Here is a 26,574-nt window from a genome sequence, read left to right as displayed (position 1 = left end):
TTTCCTGTCAGACCCTAAAGTTAATACAGAACGCAAATTTAAGCAGATTCAAACAGATCCCAGCTCCTGGATTCTAAATTCTTACAGCAATAGGATCAGACCTCAAACTAATGTGGCCCCATGTAACCTTCTTCCCTTAAATGAATACCTAAAAACAGACACAAAATTCATGTGGCCCCCTAAACTCACTTCCTGCAGACCCCTGCAGGCCTCAGATGAGACCCCAAAATTCATGTTGCCCCCCTTAAGCCCTTCCTTCAGACTCCTGCAGATTTCAGATAAAAAAAATAAGAAAAATAAAAAAAATACTCATCTCTCCTGCTCCAGATGGCTTCACCACTCTGGACATCCAGCACACTCTTCTTGCAGCTCTGCACTGTGACCTGGCGTTCCACAGCGTCAGGTCATAGTGCATGTCTACTTGCACTAAGTCCTAATGCTTCATGCAGTCAGGACACAGCACAGCGTGGTGTCCAGAAGACAAACAAGGAATGGTGAGTAATACCAGCGCTAGCAGCAGTAAACTCAGTGCTCCCTGCTGCTTGTACCTCCTGTGTACTAATGAGTGCTTCCACAATGGAATCGCTCATTAGTAATAGTAGCCCCCCACCTTGAGAATCCCAGACATTTTTGTCAAATTATAAATCCCAGCTGGAAAATGTTTTTAATGTCCCAAAAAGAGGACAAGTCCAGGAAAAATAGGGCATATGGTCAGCCTAGGTTATCAAACACAAAAAAACGCAAAGAATGTGTGAAATGAATTACTGTATTCTTGCAGTATAAATGCATTAGCAAATGTTTCTGTACTGAGATTGCTTACATTGTTGTCAGAAACAGTGCCTTCCTCTGTCACAGTGGGAACTAGTGAGATCCTAAACTACCCCACCCACCATCCCTACCTACTTGCATGATCCATCCTAATTGACGGCCCACAACTGGTCGACAGTCCCTTCTTGACTAAACGCTGAGGCATATAGCGGAAGGGTACAATGGAGACAAAAATAATAAACTAGTGACAGATTGACCTAAACTGATTAGCACCAAAGCAAAAACTGACAAGCTGGGTCAGACTAGGACAAAATCAGATAACAATAACCAGAAACAGTACCAAGCCAGGATTTGATACCAGTCATCAGACAAAGGGTCACCTTTACTGTTGAGCGCGAATATTCGAATAGAGAATTTTTATCTCGAATATCGCAACTTCGAGAATTCGCGAACATTTCGAATATAGTGCTATATATTTGTTATAGCGAATATTCGTCATGTTTTCCCTTCTGAACACATGATTCCTCCCTGCTTCTTGCTTGTGGGCCAATGAGTCCTTGGCCCACAAGCAACTTAAGCAGAGAGGAATCATGATTTTAGATGGAAAAAATGACTAATATTCTAAAAAAAACTAATATATAGCACTATATCGAATATATTCGTTTTTTAGAGAACTAGTAGAAAATGAAGAAAGGGGTCCAGCTTCCAAAAAAGATATGTTCTTTATTCCAATAACACACAAAATTGTTAAAAATCCAACATAGCAGACAGGTCTACGCGTTTCGGATACTCTAATACAGATCCTTATTCATGACCATGGTCATGACAATTTTGTGTGTTATTGAAATAAAGAACATATCTTTTTTGGAAGCTGGACCCCTTTCTTCATTTTCTACTAGTTCTCTACTTGGTGCCTTTTCCTAGCACAGTCCGTGCTTCCATCTCAAGATATATAAGGTGAGTGCAGCCTTTGGATTTTTTTTTTCTTTTTTTAGAATATTTGTCTTTTTTTTTTTTAATCTGTACAGTTATTCCACTTCGGCATACTTGATCTCACTGAGATCTCCCTGAAATCGTGAAAACTCAGATCCGATGGTATATTCTAACCCCCAGGCGTTCCCATGGTGACGGGGACGCTTGTCGGGGAGGAGTATGCCGAAGTGGAACAACTGTACAGATTGGAAAAAAATATATGAATATATTCTATATAGTACTATATATTAGTTTTTTAGAATATTCGTAATATTCTAAAACAAGAATATATAGCAATATAGCGAATATTCAAAAAAACTAATGTAGAGCAATTTAGGTAACATAGTGCTATAATCTTCTTTGTCTAATTGTTGTAATTTTTTTCTCATCTGAAGCTCAGATTTGAAAAAAATTACGACTATTAAAAAAAAGATTATAGCACTATATTAGCTAAATTGCTCTATATTTTTTTTTTTTTTTTTTATATTCGCTATATTGCTATATATTCTTGTTTAAGAATATTACGAATATTAGGTAACTTAAGCATAGAGGAATCATAACTTCAGATGGAAAAAAAGGACGAATATTCTAAAAAACAAATATATAGCGCTATATTCTATAGTTCTATATTTTCATTTTTGACCCACGCCTGTATTGATTGCGTAATATTCGCATATTACGTGATCTTTACCTTGCCGATTTCCGGAGTAAAAAAAAAGTTGAATATAATGAATATTCGAATTTGCAAATATTCTAGGAATATTCTACAAAATATTCGCAAAATATCGCAAATTCGAATATGACCCCTGCTGCTCATCACTAGTCAGCTTGATAATCCAAAGCAGAGGTCTAAAATCCAAAGGTCCAGCGCAGATTAGTAAGACTAGTGTGGTGATCCTAAGACAAACCAATCACAGGCAACTGTGGCCAGCCAATGCCTGTTTCAAATAAGCGACGCTACCGGTCACGTGATGTGGTCGACAGCACATGACCCCTTGACGTTACCACGCTCCACATGTCAGCGTGATTACTAATTGACTGGTTATTTCGCCTAGTTGTCCCAGTAACCGGACACCAGCAGCTCTGCCCATGAAGGAGCACACCAGTCAGCCCCGTTATAAAAGCCTACTGGTTTTTCTATATCATTCTTCATCCACCTTCAGCAGCAGGCAAAAGTGGTTTACGTATGTGCTGTTAATCTTTATTTTCTATGGAGGGAAAACTAAACAATGGTGCTCTGACTTTTGGTTGAGGGTTTACAATGCAAGGACTGCAATACCCCGGCGAGACAAAGAAGCAGGAAGATCAAATAAAGCAAGATAAAAAAAATATTATGTTTTAGTCTTTTTTGTATGGATTATTAATATCCCACAGATGTATAATGTGGAGTTTTCTGATAACACAGGAAGTAGAGAAAACGCATTAAGCTCCTCTTAACTTCACATCCTGTTCAACATTCGTGATGGTACAGGGGAAAACACAATGGGGAAAATTCATAAAAACAGGTGTAAATGAAAACTGGCTTTATTTTCCATGGAAACCAATCCAATTCCACCTTTCAATTTTCAGCGCTCCTTTGCAAAATGAAAGGTGCAATCTGAATGGTTGCTATGGTCAACTAAGTCAGTTTTCCTTTACATCAGTTTTGATAAATCTCTCCCATTAGCCCTCCCTCCACCGAGCTGCGACTAGGTCCAAAGTGATGGAATGAATGCATTAGTATATGACTCTGTAAAGTGGCGCAGATAATACACAGAGTTGCATGGTCTTGAAATGGAAACTACTGTAAATTTCCAGGTCACCCAAAATCTTACCCCTTAAAACCACGAAAACTTAAGTTTACTTATTATGTTTTTATATACACGTATCTACTACAGAATAAATTCTCCTTGGCAACAGGAAGTGTAGCCATATTGGTTGTCATCTTTGCTCATCTTCTCTGTAAATACATGAGTTTTTAGAATATTTAAAGCATATGTACGTACACTTTTGGGGACATTTTTGTATTATTGCATTGTACTAATTTGGAGCCAAAAAATCTTTTTTTCAAATTGTTTTTTTATTTTATTTTCAAGCTCTTTTCTCAGTTACAGCCTTGAGATTCTCTAGCAGCCATGCTGTCTGTTTTCACTCTGTTCCGTTCTAGCAGCTCAATTTGACGGCTCCAACCATATAAACACACACTGTAGCTCAATTCTTATCTTACTGATAAGAATGTGGCTTAAATAAGTGTGTATGACCTCTTAGTAATTTAGAGATAAGGTTTATTAGATGACCGGCACAGAGTGAAAGTGAAAGTACTCTACCCACAGCTAGACAAACAGTTAACCCTTTTGTGACAGAATGGCCTGAATATTTTTAATAAAGACCAAGTTAATTTTTTTTTTAGCTCAAAATGAGTAAAATGCAATCATAAAATAAACATTGCCCCCGAAGGTGTACATAGCTCTAAAACTATTTTAATATATGATATACTGCATCTGTTGTCATAATAAATCATGATGAGGGTTATTCCCATGAAATGCTGTACTATTACTCCCAGTTTACACACTAAACGCTTCCATAGGTTTACATTAGCCTGACAGAAAAAAAAACCAGTAGTACACAGGGGAGGTGTTATCAGTGACTGACAGCTATCTCTGAATACACACTTACACAGAGAATATTATCAATCTGTCACGGAACCATGAACCAGACGTACAACAAGAGATACAGTAAGTGAAAATAAGAAGGCTTTATTGAAAATAAAGCTGTAAAGCAAAAGTCCAAACGGATGGTGAAACCGAGCAGAGTCTTTGCGAAGCCGAGGTTCAGGAACCAGAAGGGTAGTCAGACGAAGCCAGGATCAGGAACCAGCAGGGTAGTCCAGACGAAGCCAGGATCAGGAACCAGAGGATAGTCAGACGAAGCCAGGATCAGGAACCAGCAGGGTAGTCAGACGAAGCCAGGATCAGGAACCAGAAGGGTAGTCAGACGAAGCCAGGATCAGGAAACCAGAAGCAGCCAGCAGTCTTAGAAGCATGTGAACACAAGAGGACCAAGCAGGAACTGAAGCCACAGACCTCCTATATATATGAGGCTAGGCGTCCAGCTCCTCCCAGGGAAGGAGGAGCCGCAGGGTGGAAGGCTACAAGAACCCAGACACCACGATGGCCGCCAGCACATGTCAAACGAAGGAGAGCAGCAAGCAGGTAAAGACCATGACAGTACCTCCCCCTCAAGGGCCCCTCCTCCGCGGAGCACAAAACGGTTTTGAGGGAAGCGTGCGTGGAAGGCTCGGAGCAAGGCCAGGAGCATGGACATCTGCGGAGGGAACCCCAGGAACGCTCCTCTGGACCATAACCCCACGCCAATGGACCCAAAAACTGCAACCGACGCGGACAGGCGTAGAGTCAGGTATTGCTCACCTCATATTCCTCACGATTGCCACTTGGACCCGGACGAGGCGAGGAACCGAGGAAGTGAAAACGATTACACACCAGTGGCTTCAACCGGGAGACATGAAACACGTTGGAGATCCGCCATGCCAGAGGAAGCGCAAGGGCATAGGCTACCGGGTTTACCCTGCGAAGCACTCGGAAGGGACCAACAAAGCGAGGCGCCACGCTTGGGAAGTGGGCACTCGAAGGTTGAGGTTGCGGGTGGACAACCATACACGGTCTCCGACCTGGGTAGGAAGGAGCAGGCGCTGTCTGCGATCAGCTGGAGTCTCTGGCGCTGCGCCAGAGACCTCAAGGGACTTCTGGATCTGTACCAAGAAGCACGTAGGACGGAAAGGTGATCCTCCACAGCGGAATATCCTGGGGAGAGAATACCTCGGTAACACGGCAGGTTGGAACCCATAATTGGCCATGAAGGGAGCCGTCCCAGAGGAAGAGCTCCCCGCCGTGTTCCTGGCAAACTCAGCCCAAGGCAGGAGGTCAACCAATTGTCTGGTGATCGGAGACATAGCAACGAAGGAAATGCTCCAAGGCCTGATTGGATCGTTCTGCGGCCCCCATTGGACTGAGGGTGGTAGGCCGAGGAGAAGGAGAGATGAATCCCCAACTGGGAGCAAAAAGGGCGCGCCAGACCCTGGACACAACTGACTCCCCCGATCCGAACAATCTCCTTAGGCAAACCGTCTGCAACCGGAAGACCTCCCCTGGCAAAAATCGTGGCCAACTCTTGTGCAGAGGGTAACTTCTTGAGAGGAACACAGTGGCACATTTTGGAAAACCGATCCCAATATGAGAATGACCGTATGGCCTGGGATGCAGGGAGGTCCACAATGGAAATCCATCCCCAGGTGTGACATGGACGCTCCCCGGTGGCCTATGGGTTGCAGAAGGCCCCAACGGAAAGGTGCCGAGGGGACTTACTCTGGGCACAAACGGAGCATGCCGCCTACATATGCGGCGATGTCGGAACGTAGGGAGGCCACCAGAACAGACGTGAAACAGCCCAGGACAGCTGATTCTTTCCAGGATGCCCCGCGGTCTTGGAGTTATGGTAGGTTCGCAACACCGAGTGCGCAACTCCTCAGGCACAAAACATCTGCCGTTGGGTCTCCCAGAGGGAGCACCAGATTGAGCCGCCAAAAATCTGCTCACCCAGGGGAGAGGTCAGGCTGGTGCCGAATGGCGGCCAGGATCTGATTCGGAGGTATGACCGAAGTCCGGAATCGACTCCTCCCTGGACAGCTCGGAGTACTGCCGTGATAAGGCATCCGCCCTGATGTTCTTGGAACCGGGGTAGGTAGGAGACCACGTAATTAAAACGTGACAAGAACAGAGCCCATCTGGCCTGACGTGGTGTCAATCTCTTGGCCTCAGAAAGGTAGGTCAGATTCTTGTGGTCCGTCAGGATGAGAACCGGAACCACCGAACCCTCGAGCAAGTGCCTCCATTCTTTAAGGGCCTGCACGATGGCCAATAACTCCCTGTCACCAATCTGATAGTTGCACTCCGCGGAAGACAGTTTCCGGGAGTAAAACCCACAAGGAAGCAGAGGACCCTCTGGTGTTCTACGCTGAGACAGAAGGGCGCCTACTCCCGTCTCAGACGCGTCCACCTCGAGGACAAAGGGCAACCCAGGGTTGAGATGCGACAGAATCGGAGCCGACACAAAGGCGGACTTTAGGGCCTCAAAAGCTCGGATGGCCTCGAGCGGCCAGACCTGGGAATTACTGCCCTTCCTGGTCAGATCCGTGAGAGGCTTGGCCAGCATGGAAAAGTCCCTGATGAACTTCCGATAATAATTGGCGAAGCCCAAAAAGCGCTGCAGGGAACGAAGACCACTGGGCTGGGGCCACTGTAAGACAGCCGAAACCTTCTCAGGATCCATGGAGAACCCCTCAGCGGAAATGATGTAACCTAAGAAGGTTACCTGGGATCGGTGAAATTCGCATTTCTCAAGCTTACCGAACAGCTTGTTCTCTCGTAACCGTTGCAACACTCGTCTGACATCCAGAATGTGGGCCTCCATGGATTCAGAATATACCAAGATGTCATCCAAATAGACTACCACACACTGCTGCAACAGGTCACGGAAAACATCGTTGATGAATTCCTGAAAGACTGCGGGCGCATTGCACAACCCAAAGGGCATAACCAAGGATTCGTAATGACCGGTCCTGGTGTTAAACGCGGTCTTCCACTCATCGCCCGCCTTGATCCTTACCAGGTTATATGCCGCCCTCAGGTCGAGTTTGGTAAAGACCGTGGCCCCTTTAAGGCGATCGAACAGCTCGGAAATCAAGGGTATCGGGTAAGCGTTCTTGATCGTGATGCGATTGAGACCCCTGTAATCGATGCAAGGCCTCAACTCACCGCCCTTCTTTTTCACAAAGAAAAATCCAGCCCCTGCCGGGGACGAAGATTTGCGAATGTGTCCGCGTGAAAGCGCCTCCCTCACGTACTCCTCCATGGCCTCATTCTCCGCTACCGGCAGTGGATAGACTTTGCCACGAGGAGGAACGGCACCAGATTGTAACTCTATGGCACAATCATATGGGCGGTGCGGAGGTAGGGCAACCGCGCGCACCTTATCGAATACATCCCGGTACTCCTCATATTCAGGAGGCAACAGAGAGTCCGAGGAAGTACACAGCAACTTGACAGACCCATGGATGCAACTAGCCCCACACTGCGGTGACCACGAGAGGATCTCGACCGATCTCCAATCGAAAGTCGGATTATGCTTCTGGAGCCAGGGGTACCCCAAGACCACCGAGTAGTGTGGAGACGAAATAACCTGGAGGCAGACCGACTCTCTGTGAACGGCACCAATGGCTATCCCCACTGGAAGGGTCTCATGAGTCACGTGTGGCGGCAGAAGGGGTCTGCCGTCTATCGCCTCAAGAGCCAGTGGGGAACCTCGAGCCTGCAGAGGAATGGAATTGGCGGCAGCGAACACACTATCAATGAACAAACCACCAGCACCAGAGTCCACCAACGCCTGGGTCGTCACCGAGCCCCCGACCCAGGAGAGGACAACAGTGATCAGTGGTTTGTCAACACGGGAAACCGGGGACGAGGAGACTCCACCCAAGATCTGCCCCCGACAGGATCTCAGGGTACGAGCGTTTCCCGGACGGTTCGGACATGCCAACCGAAAATGCCCACCGAGACCACAGTACATGCATCGGCCCTCACGTCTCCGGAGTGCCCTCTCCCCCTCGGACAGGCGAGCAAACCCCAGCTGCATGGGTTCACCCCCAGACAAGTCATCCCCAGGAGGCGTGGGAGGAGAGGGAGGCACGGGTGGGACAGCAAACGTAGGCACCAATCTGTTAGAAGACCTCCGCAGGTTCTCCTTAAAGGAAGGTCTCTCCCTGAGTCTGGTGTCAATCAAAATCAGGAAAGAAATAAGAGACTCGAGCTCAACTGGTAGGTCCTTAGCTGCAACCTCATCCTTCAAGGCATCCGAGAGACCATGAGAGAAAGCAGCGACCAGAGCCTCATTATTCCAGCCCACCTCTGCTGCCAGGGTACGAAACTCAATGGCGTATTCAGCTACGGATCGTGAACCCTGTCTGATGGACATAAGGAGCTTCGCAGCAGAGGCAGCACGAGCCGGCACATCGAATACCTTCCGAAGAGAAGCAACAAAACCGGAAAACTCGGCAACCACCGGATTGTTGTTCTCCCATAAAGGGCTGGCCCAGGCCAAGGCCTTGTCCGAGAGCAGCGAGATCAAGAAGCCCACCTTTGATCTCTCAGTAGGAAAGGCATGTGGCAGCAACTCGAAATAAATGCCCACCTGGTTAAGGAAACCTCGGCACTGAGTTGGCTCTCCCCCAAAGCGCTGTGGAAGAGGGGCAGAACCGGTCATACCCCGAAACACCGCAGGTGCAACAACAGGTGTCGGGGTAGACTCTGGCGCAACAACCGGAGCGGCAGTAGGAGCGAGCCCAGGAGCGACAACCGACCCATCGGCAACGGGAGCGAAATGAGCCGTGCGTTCAAGCAGGGTTTGCAACGCCACAGCGAACCGACCCAACAGGTGATCCTGCTGATCAAGTCTGGCAACCAGCGTGAGTAGCGAGGATGGCCCTGTACCGTCAGAATTCATGGCTTGGTCCTAATGTCACGGAACCATGAACCAGACGTACAACAAGAGATAAGTGAAAATAAGAAGGCTTTATTGAAAATAAAGCTGTAAAGCAAAAGTCCAAACGGATGGTGAAACCGAGCAGAGTCTTTGCGAAGCCAGAGGTCAGGAACCAGAAGGGTAGTCAGACGAAGCCAGGATCAGGAACCAGCAGGGTAGTCAGACGAAGCCAGGATCAGGAACCAGCAGGATAGTCAGACGAAGCCAGGATCAGGAACCAGCAGGGTAGTCAGACGAAGCCAGGATCAGGAACCAGAAGGGTAGTCAGACGAAGCCAGGATCAGGAACCAGAAGCAGCAGCAGTCTTAGAAGCATGTGAACACAAGAGGACCAAGCAAGGAACTGAAGCCACAGACCTCCTATATATATGAGCTAGGCGTCCAGCTCCTCCCAGGGGAAGGAGGAGCCGCAGGGTGGAAGGCTACAAGAAACCCAGAAACCAAGATGGCCGCCAGCACATGTCAAACGAAGGAGAGCAGCAAGCAGGTAAGACCATGACACAATCACTGATAACTAGAGTTGAGCGGACACCTGGATGTTCGGGTTCGGCCGAACTTCGGAAAAAAGTTTGAGTTCGGGACCCGAACTTGACCCCGAACCTGAACCCTATTGAAGTCAATGGGGACCTGAACTTTAGAGCACTAAAATGGCTGTAAAAATTTCATGGAAACGGCTAGAGGGCTGCAAATGGGATCAAAATGTGGTTAAGAGCATGGCAAGTGTTCTGCAAACAAATGTGGATAGAGAAATGACTTTAAATAACATAAAATACGTAAAAATAAAAAATTATTATCTTGATCTAGGAGGACGAGGTCCATATGGAGTAGGAGGTTGAGGAGGCGGTAGATGTGGCGGTGTAGGTGGAAGCGGCGGTGGAGGAGGAGGTAGCCTACACTGGTTTTTGGTTTTAAATTTATTTTTATTTCTTTAAATTAGGGTACACCCCAAAACATTGGGAAATATAACCTGTGATAACCCCCTGCAGTCGTGCTAAACACACGTTCAGACAATACACTGGCTGCAGGGTAGGCCAGCACCTCCAAGGCGTAAAGAGCAAGCTCAGGCCATGTGCCCAATTTGGAGACCCAGAAGTTGCAGGGGCTGACCCCTGTCAGTCAGTTCGTGTAGGCGTGTGCACACTTACTGCCCCACCATGTTGCACGTCCCCGTGATGTTCACGATCCAATTTAATATCTACTCTATAAACTTTCGATGTTCTTTTCTGCCTCATGGTGATCACGGGTGGCGGGGAATCAGGGTTCCACGCCGGAGAGGGTGCGTGAGAAAGAGAGACCACATCCAAGGGAGGATTAATTTTGTCAAATTTAAAATTATAGAGTGGAATTATGGGATAAATTATTAAAGCGTAAAAGTGGGACAACTTTTTAAAGTTTAAGCATTAAAAAAAAGGATGTGCCGCGCATTAATCCATGAAGAATTGATTAAATTTTATTCCCTGTCAACTATGCAAAGCAGGGGTTTCTATCCGGCAAAATTTGAAAAATGTCACCTGACAATGTAATTGACGATTTTTTTAAATTTATGTTCCTGTCACCTATATAGAGGTGCCCCAGTGACATCCACCATCCATTTCGATATATTTTCTATCAATTTCGATGTTCTTTTCTGAGCCTACCATGTTGATCATGGTTATCGGCGAATCAGGGTTCCACACCGGAGAGGGAGCATGAGAAAAAGAGACCAAATTTAAGGGAGATAAATTTATAAAAAAATCGAGCGAAAATGTGGGAAAAGCTGTTAAATCGCAAATATGGGACAAATTACAGAAGCCCAAATGTGGGCCAGAAGAGTAAAGTGGGATTATGGGAAAAGTTATTGAGGCGCAAATGTGGTACAAATTACAGAAGCCCAAATGTGGGTCAAAAAAAATATAGCGGAAATGTGGAAAAAGCTGTTAAAGCGCAAATGTGGTACGAATTACAGAAGCCCAAATGTTGGCCAAAAGAGGAAAGCGGAATTGTGGGACAAATTATTGTAGCGCAAATGTGGTACAACTTGTTAAAGTTTAAGCATTGAATCAAAGGAGGTAGCGAGCATCAATTAAAGAAGAATTTCTGAAATTTTATTCCCTGTCACCTATGCAGAGCAGGGGTTTATTCACGTCTAAAATTGTATAATGTCAACCCAAGAATGTAACAGAAAAGTTAGTGAAATTTATTAACCTGTCTACTTGGTAGAGCAGGGGTCTATGACAGAAAAAAATTGTTTATTGTCACCCGGAAATGTTAAAGAAAAATTATTGAAATTTATTAAGCAACTTGACAACTAGGTATAGCAGTGGTACTTCACACCCAAAAATTGGTGAATTTCACCTGAAAATGTAACAGACAATTTTTTTTTTTACCCGTCTACTAGATATATCAGTGGTACATCACACCCAAAAATTGGTGAATTTCACCAAAAAATGGAACTGACAATTTATCTTTTTTTTTTCTTTTACCGGTCTACTAGGTATAGCAGTGGTACTTCAAACACAAAAACTTGTGAATTTCTCCTGAAAATGAAACAGACAATTTTTTTTTTTTAACCCGTCTACTAGATATATCAGTGGTACATCACACCCAAAAATTGGTGAATTTCACCCGAAAATATAACAGACAAATTTTTTTATTTTTTTTATAACCGTCTACTAGGTATAGCAGTGGTACTTCATACCCAAAAATTGTTGAATTTCACCCGAACATGTAACAGACAATTTTATTTTATTTTTTACCCGTCTACTAGGTATATCAGTAGTACATCACACCCAAAAGTTGGTGAATTTCACCAGAAAATGTAACTGACAATTTATCTTTTTTTTTTTCTTTTACCGGTCTACTAGGCATAGCAGTGGTACTTCACACCCAAAAATTGGTGAATTTCACCCGAAGATGTACCGTAACAGACAAATATTTTTTTTATTTTTTTATTTTTTTGTTTTTATTGGTCTACTAGGTATAGCAGTGGTACTTCACACCTAAAAATTGGTGAATTTCACCAGAAAATGTAACTGACAATTATTTTTTTTAACCTGTCTACTAGGTATAGCAGAGGTACTTCAACACCCAAAAATTGGTGAATTTCACCAGAAAATATAACTGACAAAGTAGTGAAATGAAATAAAATAAAATACGTACAAATAAAAAAATAAAAAATTGATTTATGAGGTGGAGTTCCATATGGAGTAGGAGTTTGAGGAGGCGGTGGACGTAGCGGTGTAGGTGCAAGCGGTGGTGGAGGAGGACAAGGTAGCCAACACAGGTTTTTTTGTTTTAATTTTATTTTTTTAAAATTAGGGTACACTCTAAAGAGTGTGAAATATTCTAAATGCAAGAATGAGCAATTGCGCTGCAGTATAACAAGGCTGGTAAGTGCCGGTATACATGTCTATTCTGCACAAGGTACGGACAAGTCCATGAGGGGTCCATGCCTGGTTCATTTTAATGAACGGGAGCTTGTCCACATTGGCTGTGGACAGGCGGCTGTGCCTTGTCTGTGATGACGCCCCCTGCCGTGCTAAACACGCGTTCAGATAATACACTGGCCGTAGGGCAGGCAGCACCTCCAAGGGCTGTAAAGGGCAAGCTCAGGCATGTGCCCAATTTAGAGACCCTGAAGTGAAGGGGGCAGACCCGTCATTCAGTACGTGTAGGCATGTGCACACAGTACTGCTCCACCATGTTGCTGAAATGCTGCATCCTGCTAAGACGTTCCATATTCAGCTGGTGGTGCTGGTTGTTGTAGCGTGCTGACAAAGCTTTTCCACATTCGGCCATGCTAACCCTGCCTTCTGAGGTGCTGGGGGTGCCCCAGCTGCGTTGGTGCCCTCTTCCTCCTCTCTGCATCGCCTTGTGCTTCCACTGTGCCCCCGCTGTCAGGTGGGAATGCCACCAGCAGCGCGTCTACCAGCATGCGCTTGTATTCGCCATCTTACGATCATGCTCGAGTGACAGAATTAAGGGCGGTATGTTGTCCTTGTAACGGGGATCCAGTAGTGTGGCCACCCAGTAATCAGCACAAGTTAGAATGTGGGCAACTCGGCGGTCGTTGCGGATACACTGCAGCATTTAATCGCTCATGTGTGCCAGGCTGCCCAGACGCAAAGCTGTCCTCTGTGGGAGGTGTATCGTCTGTGTACTCTGTATCCCCCCTTCCACGCACCAGTGATGGCCTTGAGCTTGTCTGGGTGCCACCCTGCTGTGAACATGGTTCCTCCTCCTCCATCTCCTCCTCCTCATGTTACACCTCATCATCCTCCAGAACTGTGCCCTGGCTGGACAATTGTGTACCTTGGGTTTGTGGGTGCAGGAACCCACCTTCGGAGCCACTTCAGAATGACTGGCCGGAAACCCTACGAAATGATCTCTCTTCCCTCTCCTCCTCTTGCCACATCCTCTTCTATTCATCGCCAGCAGCGTTTTTTCAAGGAGGTATAGAAGTGGGATAGTTACGCTGAGAACGGCGTTATCAGCACTGGCCATGTTGGTGGAGTACTCGAAACAGCGCAACAAGGAACACAGGTCTCGCATGGAGGCCCAGTCATTGGTGGTGAAGTGGTGCTGTTTCGCCGAGCGACTCACCCGTGCGTGCTGCAGCTGAAACTCCACTATCGCCTGCTGCTGCTCCCACAGTCTGGCCAGCATATGCAAGGTGGAGTTCCACCTTGTGGGCACGTCGCATATGAGGCGGTGAGCCAGAAGGCCGAAGTTACGCTGCAGCGCTGACAGGCGAGCAGCAGGGTGAGAACGCCGAAAGTGCGCACAGACGACCCGTACTGACCGGATGAGGAGCTTGTAGAGGATGAGGAAGCAGAGTAGGAGGAGGAAGCAACAGGAGGCAAACTGAAGCGCCCTGGTGGAAGGACATGCGCCAAACTGCTATCTGCCTCAGGCCCAGCCGCCACTGCATTTCCAAGTGTGCTGTTATGGAGATATAACGTCCCTGACCGTGCTTACTGGTCCACGTATCCGTAGAGAGGTGCACCTTGCCACAGATGGCGTTGCGCAGTGCACACCTGATTTTGTCCCCTACTTGGTTGTGCAGGGAAGCGATGGCTCGCCTGGAACAGTAGTAGTAGCTAGGCACGACGTACTGTGGGACAGCCACCGGTATAAGGCCTTTAAAACTATCCGTCTCCACCAGACGGAATGACAGCATTTCAAAGGCCAGTAATTTAGAAATGCTGGCATTCAGGGCTAGTGATCGTGGGTGGGTTGGGGGGTACTTCCTCTTCCTCTCCAGCATTTGGAAGATGGAGAGTTGAACGCTTCCGTAGAACATTGTGGAGATGCTTGGTGACCCAGGTGGTGGTGTTGCTGGAAGATCCTCTGTTTGCGGGGTGGCAGGTGGCATGTTACTCCAGAGGTGGATGAAGAGGCCGAGACTGCAGCAGAAGAGGAAGCAGGAGGAGCCAGAGACCTTTCTTGGTTTTTGAGGTGTCTACTCCACTGCAGCTCGTGCTTTGCACTTAAATGCCTGGTCATGCAGGTTGTGCTCAGGTTGAGAACGTTTATGCCTCGCTTCAGGCTCTAATTGCACAGCGTGTCGTCAGCACATTGTCTGAAGAACTGTTACGCCAGGGAACTCATTGGAGCTGGCTTTGGTGTGCTCGGTCCCTTGCTGCGGTGGGCAGTAGCAGGCGTACTGTCTAGGACGGCCGCTCCGCTTTTGCACCCTGCTCTCTGCTGTGCTGGTGGCTCTGTGCGACCACCGCCTTTTCCTCCGAACTACATAGGTCACTCGCATGACCTTGATTCTATGTGGGGTCGAGGACCTCATCATCCTCCACATCATCTTCCACCCAGTCTTCACCCCTGCCCTCCTTTTCGGTCTGCACACTTTCGAAAGCCCCAGCAGTTGGCACCTGTGTTTCGTCATCATTCAAGACGTGCTGCGATGGTCCTCCCATGTACTCATCTTGAAAGTTAAGTGGTTGGGCATTGTTGCACTCAATCTCTTCCACTTCTGGGGCAGGGCTAGGTGGATGGCCCTGGGAAACCCTGCTAACAGAGTCATCAAAAAGAAAAAGAGACTGTTGCATGACTTGGAGCTCAGACTGCTTGGCTGATTTGCAAGGGGGTGAGGTGAAAGACTGAAGGACATCGGCTGCAGGTGCCAACTGTGGTCTTTCAGCATGAGACTGGGTGGGAGACAATGTGAAGGAACTGGAGCCACTGTCAGCAACCCAATCTACTATCGCCTGTACTAGTTCAGGCCTCACCATTCGTAGAGCCGCATTAGGCCCGACCAAATACTGCTGCAGGTTCTGTCGCCTACTCGCACCTGAGGAAGGGGTTTTACTTGTGCGTGTAGCTGGCACAGATCGACCACGTCCTGTCCCTGCAACAGGAGCTCCACCAGCAGCACCACGACCTGGGCCACGTCCCTTATTTGACGCTCTCCTCATATTTCTCGAATTTAGGATCTTGCCCTATATGGGTGTTTAATTAATAGTAGAATAGAACGACAGTATGTACAGTGTGTAGCTCACACGCCCTGAACCAAACTAGGCCTCAATTAAATTTGTTTGCCAAAAATGTCTGTATTTCAAATACCTAAATAAAACCCCTTTATTTAAAGGGAATTTCAGACATCTTAAAGATGTAAGGGCGCAACAATTGTGTATTTTGCCCCAAAAAGGGTGTTTTATTAATAGAAGAATATAAGCCCTGTATATACAGGGTGTATCTCACACAGCCTGACCCACACTAGGCCGCAATTAAAGATTTGTGCACAAAATGGTGGTATTTCAAATATATGAATAGAACCCCTGTATTTAAAGGGTGTATCTCACAATGACATATGCAGCAAAGGCTGCCAAATAAACTTTTTTTGCCCAAACGGGTGTTAGTTTAATAACTGAATATGACAGCAGTATATAAACCTGGATTTTCAAACATCTTGATGCTGCAAGGCCCGAAAAATTGTGTATTTTGCCCAAAAAAGAGTGTCTTATTAATAGAAGAATATAAGCCCTGTATATACAGGGTGTATCTCACACGGCCTGACCCACACTAGGCTGCAATTAAAAATCTGTGCACAAAATGGCGGTATTTCAAATATCTGAATAGAACCCCTATATTTAAAGGGTGTATCTCACAATGACATATGCAGCAAAGGCTGTCAAATAAGCTTTTTTTTGCCCCAACAGGTGTTAGTTTAATAACTGTATATGACAGCATTATATAACCCTGGAATTTCAAATGTCTTGATATTGCAAGGGCGCAACAATTGTGTATTTTGCCCAAAAAAGGGTGTTTATTAATAGAACAATATAAGCCCTGTATATACAGGGTGTATCTCACACGCCCTGACCCACACTAGGCCGCAATTAAAGATTTGTGCACAAAATGGCGGAATTTAAAATATCTGAATATAACCCAAATATATAAAGGGTGTATCTCACAATGACATATGCAGCAAAGGCTGCCAAATAAAAAAAAATTGACCAAACGGGTGTTAGTTTAATAACTGAATATGACAGCAGTATATATGCCTGGAATTTCAAATGTCTTGATGCTGCAAGGGCGCAACAATTGTGTTTTTTGCCCAAAAAAGGGTGTTTTATTAATAGAACAATATAACCCCTGTATATAAAGGGTGTATCTCACACGTCCTGATCCAAAATAGGCCTCAATTAAAGATTTGTGCCCAAAATGGCTGTATTTCAAATACCTGAATAGAACCCCTGTATTTAAAGGGTGTATCTCACACGGCCTGACCCACACTAGGCCACAATTAAAGATTTGTGCACAAAATGGCGGTATTTCAAATATCTGAATATAACCCAAATATATAAAGTGTGTATCTCACAATGACATCTGCAGCAAAGGCTGCCAAATAAAAAAAATTCGCCCAAACGGGTGTTCTTTTAATAACTGAATATGACAGCAGTATATAACCCTGGAATTTCAAACGTCTTGATAATGTAAGGGCGCAACAACTGTGTATTTTGCCCAAAAAAGGGTGTTTTATTAATAGAACAATATAACCCCTGTATATAAAGGGTGTATCTCACACGTCCTGATCCAAAATAGGCCCCAATCAAAGATTTGTGCCAAAAATGGCTGTATTTCAAATACCTGAATAGAACTCCTGTATTTAAAGGGTGTATCTCACACGGCCTGACCCACACTAGGCCGCAATTAAAGATTTGTGCAAAAAATTGCGGTATTTTAAATATCTGAATAGAACCCCTGTATTTAAAGGGTGTATCTCACAATGACATATGCAGCAAAGGCTGCCAAATAAACTTTTTTTGCCCAAACGGGTGTTAGTTTAATAACTGAATATGACAGCAGTATATAACCCTGGAATTTCAAACGTCTTGATGCTGCAAGGCCTAAAAAATTGTGTATTTTGCCAAAAAAAGGGTGCTTTATTAATAGAAGAATATAAGCCCTGTATATACAGGGTGTATCTCACACAGCCTGACCCACACTAGGCCTCAATTAAAGAATTTGTGCACCAAATGGCGGTATTTCAAATATCTGAATATAACCCAAATATATAAAGGGTGTATCTCACAATGACATATGCAGCAAAGGCTGCCAAATAAACTTTTTTTTGCAATGACGGGTGTTTGTTTAATAACTGAATATGATAGCAGTATATAACCTTTGAATTTCACACGTGCTGATGCTGCAAGAGCTGTAAAATTGTGTATTTTGGCAAAAAAGTGTGTTTTTAAAAACCCAGAAAATTATGGCTGTATTTCTAGCTAAAATTGCACACTGACTAATCCTGCAAATGCACCAGATGTTGTATATTGCCAAAAAAAGGGTGATTTTTTTTACAACCAGATTATTAGTGCAGTTTCTCAAGCTTGGATTTGAATGTCACAAATGCTCAGATGCAGTGCTGGTGCACTTAGCTTGCATAAAATGGTCACCGCCACCTACCTAACTAACAGACAGATAAAAGTTGTTGTTTTTTTGGTCAATGGGCTCAGGGTAGGGTAAAAAGATTGTGCCCTGCACCCACACAACTAATTGTATGTAGATCGCTGACTTAGATTCTCTCCTATTCTCTCCCTGAAATCACCAGTCCAGCAGCATCCTCTCCCTACACTTGTAACAGCAGAGTGACATGCAGCGCTACGTGACTCAAGCTTATATAGAGGCTGGGTCACATGCTGCACTGGCCAATCACAGCCATGCCATTAGTAGGCATGGCTGTGATGGCTTCTAAGGTCAGACAGTTCAACGCTTGTTAATTGGCTGCTCTGCAGCCTTTCAAAAAGCGCAGAGAAATCGCTGAACACCGAACCCGAACCTAAACTTTTACTGAAATGTTCGGGTTCGGGTCCGGGGTCCAAAAATCCTAAAGTTCGGTACGAACCTGAACTATACAGTTCGGGTTCTCTCAACCCTACTGATAACACCTCCCCTGTGTACCGTTCATGGTTGTGGTGGTGGGGGGAAGGGTTCTTAAGTTAATAAAAGCAGAGATATAGTTCAAGTTTTAGTGAATCTTTTCTCACTATATATATATATATATATATATATACATATACATATCTGCTCTGCTCCTCCTGCTCTATAACATGCTGCCTGCAGACTGCACTGCATTTTGTGGTGACAGGTCCTCTTTAAATGTATATATATTGTTTTTCAATGGAAACCTATGGGTGACAAATACACTGTGTACCATATCCTGGCATACACATTAAGAGGCCATGAATGTGATCTAAACAGACCTTCACAATGACTGCGATAATACAGCATAAAACAGAAGTATTGCAACTTGTTATAGAAGTGATCTAGTGGGGGCTTCAAATGAAAAGTTCAATAGAAAAAGAAAAAACAGAAAGCCCCCTACAAAATGCTATTTTCGTCACTCCCATAAAACTGAATGGCTGCGTATGCACAGTGCGCTCTTCTTCACTTTTTGACTGTATTTGACCATCAAAGCTAAAGTTTCATAATAGGGTGAGCATTTGGATTTAATCTCCCAAACAAATTTGTTTGAATTTCTTGCCCCGTTCTAGAGATAGAGATCCTAGTGATATGCCACCAATGTTTGAGGTAATATAACTCCTTTAAGAAAATAGATCAGTAAGTCATTTGCACTGCACTCTAAAATGGTGTCAAATAAAACCACAAGTATTCCCATGAGGCAAAAAAACCCTCATAAAACTAGATTTATGGTTAAAAATAATGCTTCTTGGAATATAGGAACACAAAAACATATTTTTTTAAAATTGTTCCTATTGTGCAAATTGCAAAAGTAGTGGATCACTGACCTTCTTCTAATATGAAAATGGAGACTGGAGAACTGTCACAATGTGGTTTATAATATAAAAAAAAATCCACATATACAGCATATAGCTTAAAACAAGAATATGTAAAATAATCTATTTTCACCTGTTATACAATATTTGAATTGATATTATATTATAGGAACAGGTGACATTGATTGATGTTGATTGTCAAAGCGTTTCTCACCTAACTCACAGAGACAACTATTCTCTCCCTAAGCTTTACCTCACTTCCATGTCTTCCTTAGTCCAAAGGCAAATGTATTATTCATTATCGCAGCTATCTTCATACACATAAATAAGATCTATATTCCATCTACCCTTAAGGGAACGATTCATCTCAATGAATAAGAAATATACAGACATTTCATTACATGCATATTTTAACGACGTACAGTATAACCTATGGCCAACTTGTTTACCAAGTAATAGACAGTGGTGATTCTTTAAATATTCCCTCTGTACCTAAATTTAGTCTGAGATTTATATACAAAGGATTGACTCTTTAACCGACTCTACTGCCTTATGCATCATGAGATATTTGCCAGATGTTTAAAATAGTATGCCTATTTTTATTACCCTCACGTCAGTAGGAAGCCATGTTATGCTAGTGGAAAGCCACATTATTCACAAGTAAACAACCACTTCCTACTTATGCTTTATTATTTCAAATATCTGAACCTTGACTTCTAACCTACTTACCCAAATAATCGGTAGCTATTTTCTATCTTCTGTTTACAAGGCACTTGAAAATCCCACCCTTTCCTTATAATCTTTGAGGTCATAGTTTTACATGGGAGATAGGAAAGAGCAAAGAGAAACAAAGAGAACATCAAAAAGTGAGAATACAGTAGAAGGCCCTACCTACATCTATACTGAACTTATAGGACTCACTTTAGTGGCACCTTAACACATGGCAGTTCCTGATGAATCAAACCCATAAGAAATAGACCCCAGCAGCAAGTGATTCATTTCAAATTAAGCTTTAGATGGAGTTGTCTTTTGCTGGCTTTTTTAGGTCCATTATTGTGCCAAGTATGAGACGTGCAGTGCAGTGTAAGGAAGAGGAATGGAGTGCCGCCTTCTCTTCAAACAGCTGATAGGAGGGGGTCCGATAATAGATCATCAATATTAATATCCGGACAACCCCTTTAACATCTTAACCTATAAAATCTATAGTAAAGCCAACAAAAAAACAAGCCCTCACACAGCTCTGTAGATGGAAATATATATAATATAAATGACTGTAAGAGAATGGTGATGCAAAGAAAATGTTTTAAACATTTTTTTAACTATAAAAACTATACTAATCTGGTATTGCTTTAAGCATACTAACCTGCAGAATAAGGATGTCATGTCACTTTTACCACATAGTGAATGTTGTAATAACAAAACCCGAAGCACCATGGAGTAATTGTGTTTTTTATTTTACCCCACTAGAAATGTTTTTTCCTGCTTTCCAATACAAGATATGGTAAATTAAATTGTGCCATTTCAAAACACAACGTGCCACATAAAAATAAGACCTCATATGGCCATGTGAACAAAAAAATTTAAAAGTTGTTGTTTTTGGAAGTAAAAAAAAACGCTAAAACAAAAAATTGTCTGGTCCTTGTCTAGTGGTTAATGACGTTCTCAGTTTCCTAAAAAGCAATATAAAAGTAATCTCTTAATAGCGAGTAAAAAACTCTAAAATTCTTTGAACTTATATATTAGACAGGGTTTGTTCACGTCACATAATCTAGGCGGGTGGTTAACGCATGCGGCTCCTCGCACCTTTATTTGCGGCTCGCAGAGGTGCGAGATCTCCTCTACATATGTGGCTCACAGGGGAGGGGGCCAGCTATTCCTGTACTAGGGATGTTGCAGGTATCGAAATATCAGCAGCACAGGGGAGAAGGAAGCAGTCCCCCCTCCCCCTTGTGCTGCTGCTGCCGCTACCACCAATGAGAACACAGAGGGGAAGAGGAGAGGAGGGGCTGTCGCCACTGCTACCAATGAAGTTAACTCACAAATTTATTCAAATACAGAAGTTGGGTGCTGGCTGCAGAATCATATAGCCCGCACCTGACCTCTATGAGAGGTAGCTAAGACCCGCGGCAGTTAACCCTTTAGGTGCCGCACCTGAGGGTTAACCGCCGGGGATCGCAGCGCCGTCATAGAGGCCAGGTGTGGGCTATGTGATTCTGCCAGAACCCGCCTCCTGTATTTGTATTAAAAGTTAATTGTCATTGGTGGCACAGTGCACCCCCCCCTTAATACGTGGAGGCCTGCGCTCTGACCTGATGCTGTGCACGTCAGGTCACTGTGGAGAGGGCACCACAGTCCTCAAAGCAGTGGCAGCAGAGGTAGGATAAGCCTCCTACACAGTTTTTTTTTTTTAAAGTACTGATCATGGGGTCTTATCTGACATGGGGGTAGTATGAGCTCAGATAAGACCCCCAAATCCTCATCAGACCCACAAAATAAGCATCTCAGTGCTCACATAAGACACCAAAAATCAGACGTCCCATGCTCACATCTCCCTTATGTCAAATCACCCACCCACACATGATCTCAGAATGAGCATAGGGCGTCATCTGAGCATGGGCGGTCATCTGAGCATGGGCGGTCATCTGAGCATGGGGCGTCATCTGAGCAAGGGCAGTCATCTGAGTATGGGCAGTCACCTGAGCATGGGCGGTCATCTGAGCATGGGCGGTCATCTGAGCATAGGGCAGTCATCTGAGCATAGGGCAGTCATCTGAGCATAGGCGGTCATCTGAGCATGGGCGGTCTTCTGAGCATGGGCGGTCTTCTGAGCATGGGCGGTCATCTGAGCATGGGCGTTCATCTGAGCATAGGGCAGTGATCTGAGCATGGGCAGTCATCTGAGCATGGGCGGTCACCTGAGCATGGGCGGTCACCTGAGCATGGGCGGTCACCTGAGCATGAGGGTGTCATCTGTGTATGGGGTGTCATCGGAGAAATCTTGAAACAAATTGTGAAAAACAAAGATTGCCAAAAGTCTCACTAAAGCTGTCTACACTACAGGTAGGAAAGGTCGTTTAAATGTACTTTTAAATGTTTGATAACTCAATTGCAGTAATACTGTCGTGTGCACGCATATTTGTGTAAATTTATAGCATATTCTGCAAACACTCTTTTGGTATATACTAGGTTCATGGGGGCCTATAGACAAGTTGGAGTATAGGTCGGGGGAAGGTTGTGGCCTATACAGCCAATGTTCTTAATAAGAGATCTGAACAGAATCTTATGCACCTATAAGTACACATTAGTCATTATGTGTAAAATATAAATACCCAACCCTTAATGCTTTTTATTGTCACAATTTGGGCCCTTAAATTGGTTGTGCCAAGATTTAAACTTGTGCCTGATTGGTTGGGGTATGACCACTGGGACCCCCACTGATCACGGAAATTGGGATTTTGTGCCCCCTGTATGAATTAAGTACTGATGTGGTTTACACTTGCAGGAATGATGGTACCAATATTTGACATATGTCTCGTGTATGCAATTTTTTTATTTATTTATTCCTTTTACTTACTTATATAGTGCCAACATATTCTGCAGAGCTTTACATCACCACCCACTGCCCCCAGTGGAGCTCACAATCTAAATTCCCCATTCCCTATTAGTATGTCTTTTCAATGTGGAGGGAAACCAGAATTCCCAGAGGAAACACACGCAAACACAGGGAGAACATACAAACTCCTTGCAGATATTCTCCTTGGTTGGAGCGCTGCAAGGCACTAGTGCTGAGCCACCATGCTGCTCATCATCCCATCCATATGAACAAAAGTAAATAGTACCAGCACTGCATATATATTGTAAGGGATCGCTCTCTCTCAGGGGATTGCAATCACAGACTTCTCCTTAGACAACTGGGTTCAGGTCCAAAAAGTGCTTTATTTTGGCACTTCAGCACCATCACACACATAAACATCGAAAATAAACACCTGCCCGTCTGGGCTCTACCTAATACACGTGTTGTCTCTACCTCACCTATAGAGCGCCGTTCACACACGGGATTAGATCCGGCTTCCTCAGCCATATACGGTCCAGCAGTCTTCAGGCTGTGACCACACCAGCACCCTTGGGGGGAGATAGTACAGAAGTCCTCCCGACTCTGACCGTGCGACCCTCTTTCCTTAGGCGTCACTGGGCCCCCCAAACTTCAGGCTTTACAAAGCCTCGTGGCCCCTCAGCCCTCCTGGCTGAGACTACACAAAGCCTCTCAGGCTTCCCTCTCTCTCAGGCTTCTTCAGCCTTTCTTCCTCCATGTCATACACAGAGGGTTGTTTTATCCCTCCTTGATTACATCAGCAGGCCTCACCTGCTATCACCTCCGACAAAAAAACTATACATTTAGTGGAAGGGTGTGGACTGGCAGATCCCACTACCAAACCTATCCCCCAGTCCACATGAAATCCAGCCCAGAACAACATCTACACAAAACTGTCTCAGCAAACTACACTTTGCTGAAACCACTGCAACTTTATGGATTTCAGTTATCTCACCCAGCTAAGGTATCTGGGTGGGACATACACGCCTCCCAGCACTTATACTGTACACATCACCATATATATATATATATATATATATATATATATATATATATATATATTTGATTTATGAATTTAATAATACAGATAAACCTAGCTGATACAAAGTAACAAAGTCATATTTCATACCCTTAAAGATTGGCCTTAAAAACTGAAACAGTGCTGCCAATGTGGTCATTACATTCTGTATTTTACGTATTTAATGCCCACATGTATTCAACATGCTAATATTAAATACACAGATCGGAGAGACAATTGAAATGTTAATAAAACTTAACTTGTTCTTTGTTCATTCCCTTTGAATGAGTCAGTTCATTGCAGTAGCTCATTGTAATCCACTAAATTGAGACTTTATGTAAGTAAAGCCATTCTTTGAATGCATTGCTTGATGTGGATTACTAGCTGAAAGTGTGTGGGCTATTAGTACACTGGGAAAACTTGTAATGTGGGTGTGAGAAATCATTCTCAGTGCTGGAGATAGATATTATATACAATTGTGGAGCAATAAACTTGGTGTAAATTCCCTACACTAAAAGCAATATAAATGCTGATTGTAAAAACATTTACTAATGTACCATAGGTATTGTAAATATATACCCCAATTTAGAGATGAGGAAACCAGACAAGATTAGTTTCGTTTGAAGTTCATTGAATTTGTTGAAAAATTAATTGGGGGGGGGGGGGGAGATAGAGAAATATCTTACAGGGAAAGATATTTAAATTAGCTTTCCTAAACTTATCTGACTCATTGACTATTTTACACAGAAATCCAGAGCAACGTTGTCCAGTCTACAGTAGCCATCATCTATCTCAACTAATCTCCATATTAGAAATAGTACCCACCCAGAGGTTCCCCTTAAGATCTTGCAACTACAAATGTTTTTCTCATATATTTTTCTTTGATTTGGGGCTTTTTATTCTGTCAGATCTGAGGCTGACAGATTTTTCTAGCTTGTTTAAAAAGCAGGAAAGCATCTCTGCTGATCTACTCTGTGAAAATAATGCAGTGCTCATTGCTCTTTTGTTGTACTGTTTACGTGCTTGCTGTGCAGTAGCAAGTAAGTACGGTATAATTATTGTTCCTGCTGTCTCACTTCAATGGGACAGCTCCTTCCTACAGTATGCACATGAGGATACATCATCAGTATAGCAAAGACAGACAACACCTTAAAATATATGCAAATTATCATGTTTAACATATGCCAGCATCAGACAGGTTTAGGAATGCTAGATTTAGACATCTTTGCCAGAAACCCAGATGGGCAATGCCTGGTCTACAATACTGTGCACATGTGATCAGCGTACCAGGTGCAAAACCTGGCCTACAGTACTGCGCACATGTAGTTGGCATAGTAGGGGCATCATCTGACCTACAATACTGCATACGTGGCGTACCATGGGTTCTCCTTAATGAGAACGCGTACCACTTAGACAATGTATATATACATTTCTGTACAAGAGCTCTCTCTTAAAATTCAGGTTTGACTGAATCCAAATTTGTTGAGAAGTAGAACCAGTTTGCTCATCCTAGCCCCCATTTTATAATGGTAAAGTATATAAACAGAAGAGAGATGAACAAATCAATTCAAAAAAAACGATTCAAAATTGGTCCTGATCTTCCAAAAAATCTAACAAACCCAAATTCCATTTTGGCATATCACAGAGACAACCACACATAATCCACTGGAAAGGAGATGTGCAAGCCAGTTCTCTTTTCAAAAGGACAAGAATACTGAGTGCTATTACACTTTTTGTGATGTAAAGTGACAAAAAATAGCCTTTTTTACAGCGTTTTTTTTATTTTTACGGTATTCACCTGAGGGGTTAGGTCATGTGATATTTTTATAGAGCATGTTATTACGGACGATGCGATACCTAATATGTATACTTTTTTTTATTTATGTAAGTTTTACAGAATGATTTCATTTTTGAAACAAAACAAATCATGTTTTAGTGTCTCCATAGTCTGAGAGCCATAGTTTTTCAGCTTTTAAGCAATTATCTTGGGTAGGGTATGATTTTTGCGGGATGAGATGACGGTTTGATTGGCACTATTTTGGGGTGCATATGACTTTGGATCGCTTGCTATTACACTTTTTGTGATGTAAGGTGACAAAAAAATGGCTTTTTTTACACCGTTTTTATTTTTATTTTTTTACGGTGTTCACCTGGGGGGTTAAGTCATGTGATATTTTTATAGAGCAGGTTATTACGGACTCAGGGATACCTAATATGTATACTTTTTTAAATTTACTTAAGTTTTACACAATAACAGCTTTTTTTTAAACAAAACAAATTTTGTTTTAGTGTCTCCATATTCTGAGCCATATTTTTTTTTATTTTTTGGGCAATTGTCTTAGGTAGGGGCTAATTTTTTGTGGGATGAGGTGATGGTTAGATTGGTACTATTTTGGTGGG

Source organism: Bufo bufo, chromosome 4 (genome assembly GCF_905171765.1).
Source record: "Bufo bufo chromosome 4, aBufBuf1.1, whole genome shotgun sequence".
Lineage (NCBI taxonomy): Eukaryota > Metazoa > Chordata > Amphibia > Anura > Bufonidae > Bufo > Bufo bufo.
Note: the sequence above shows the minus strand (reverse complement) of the source record.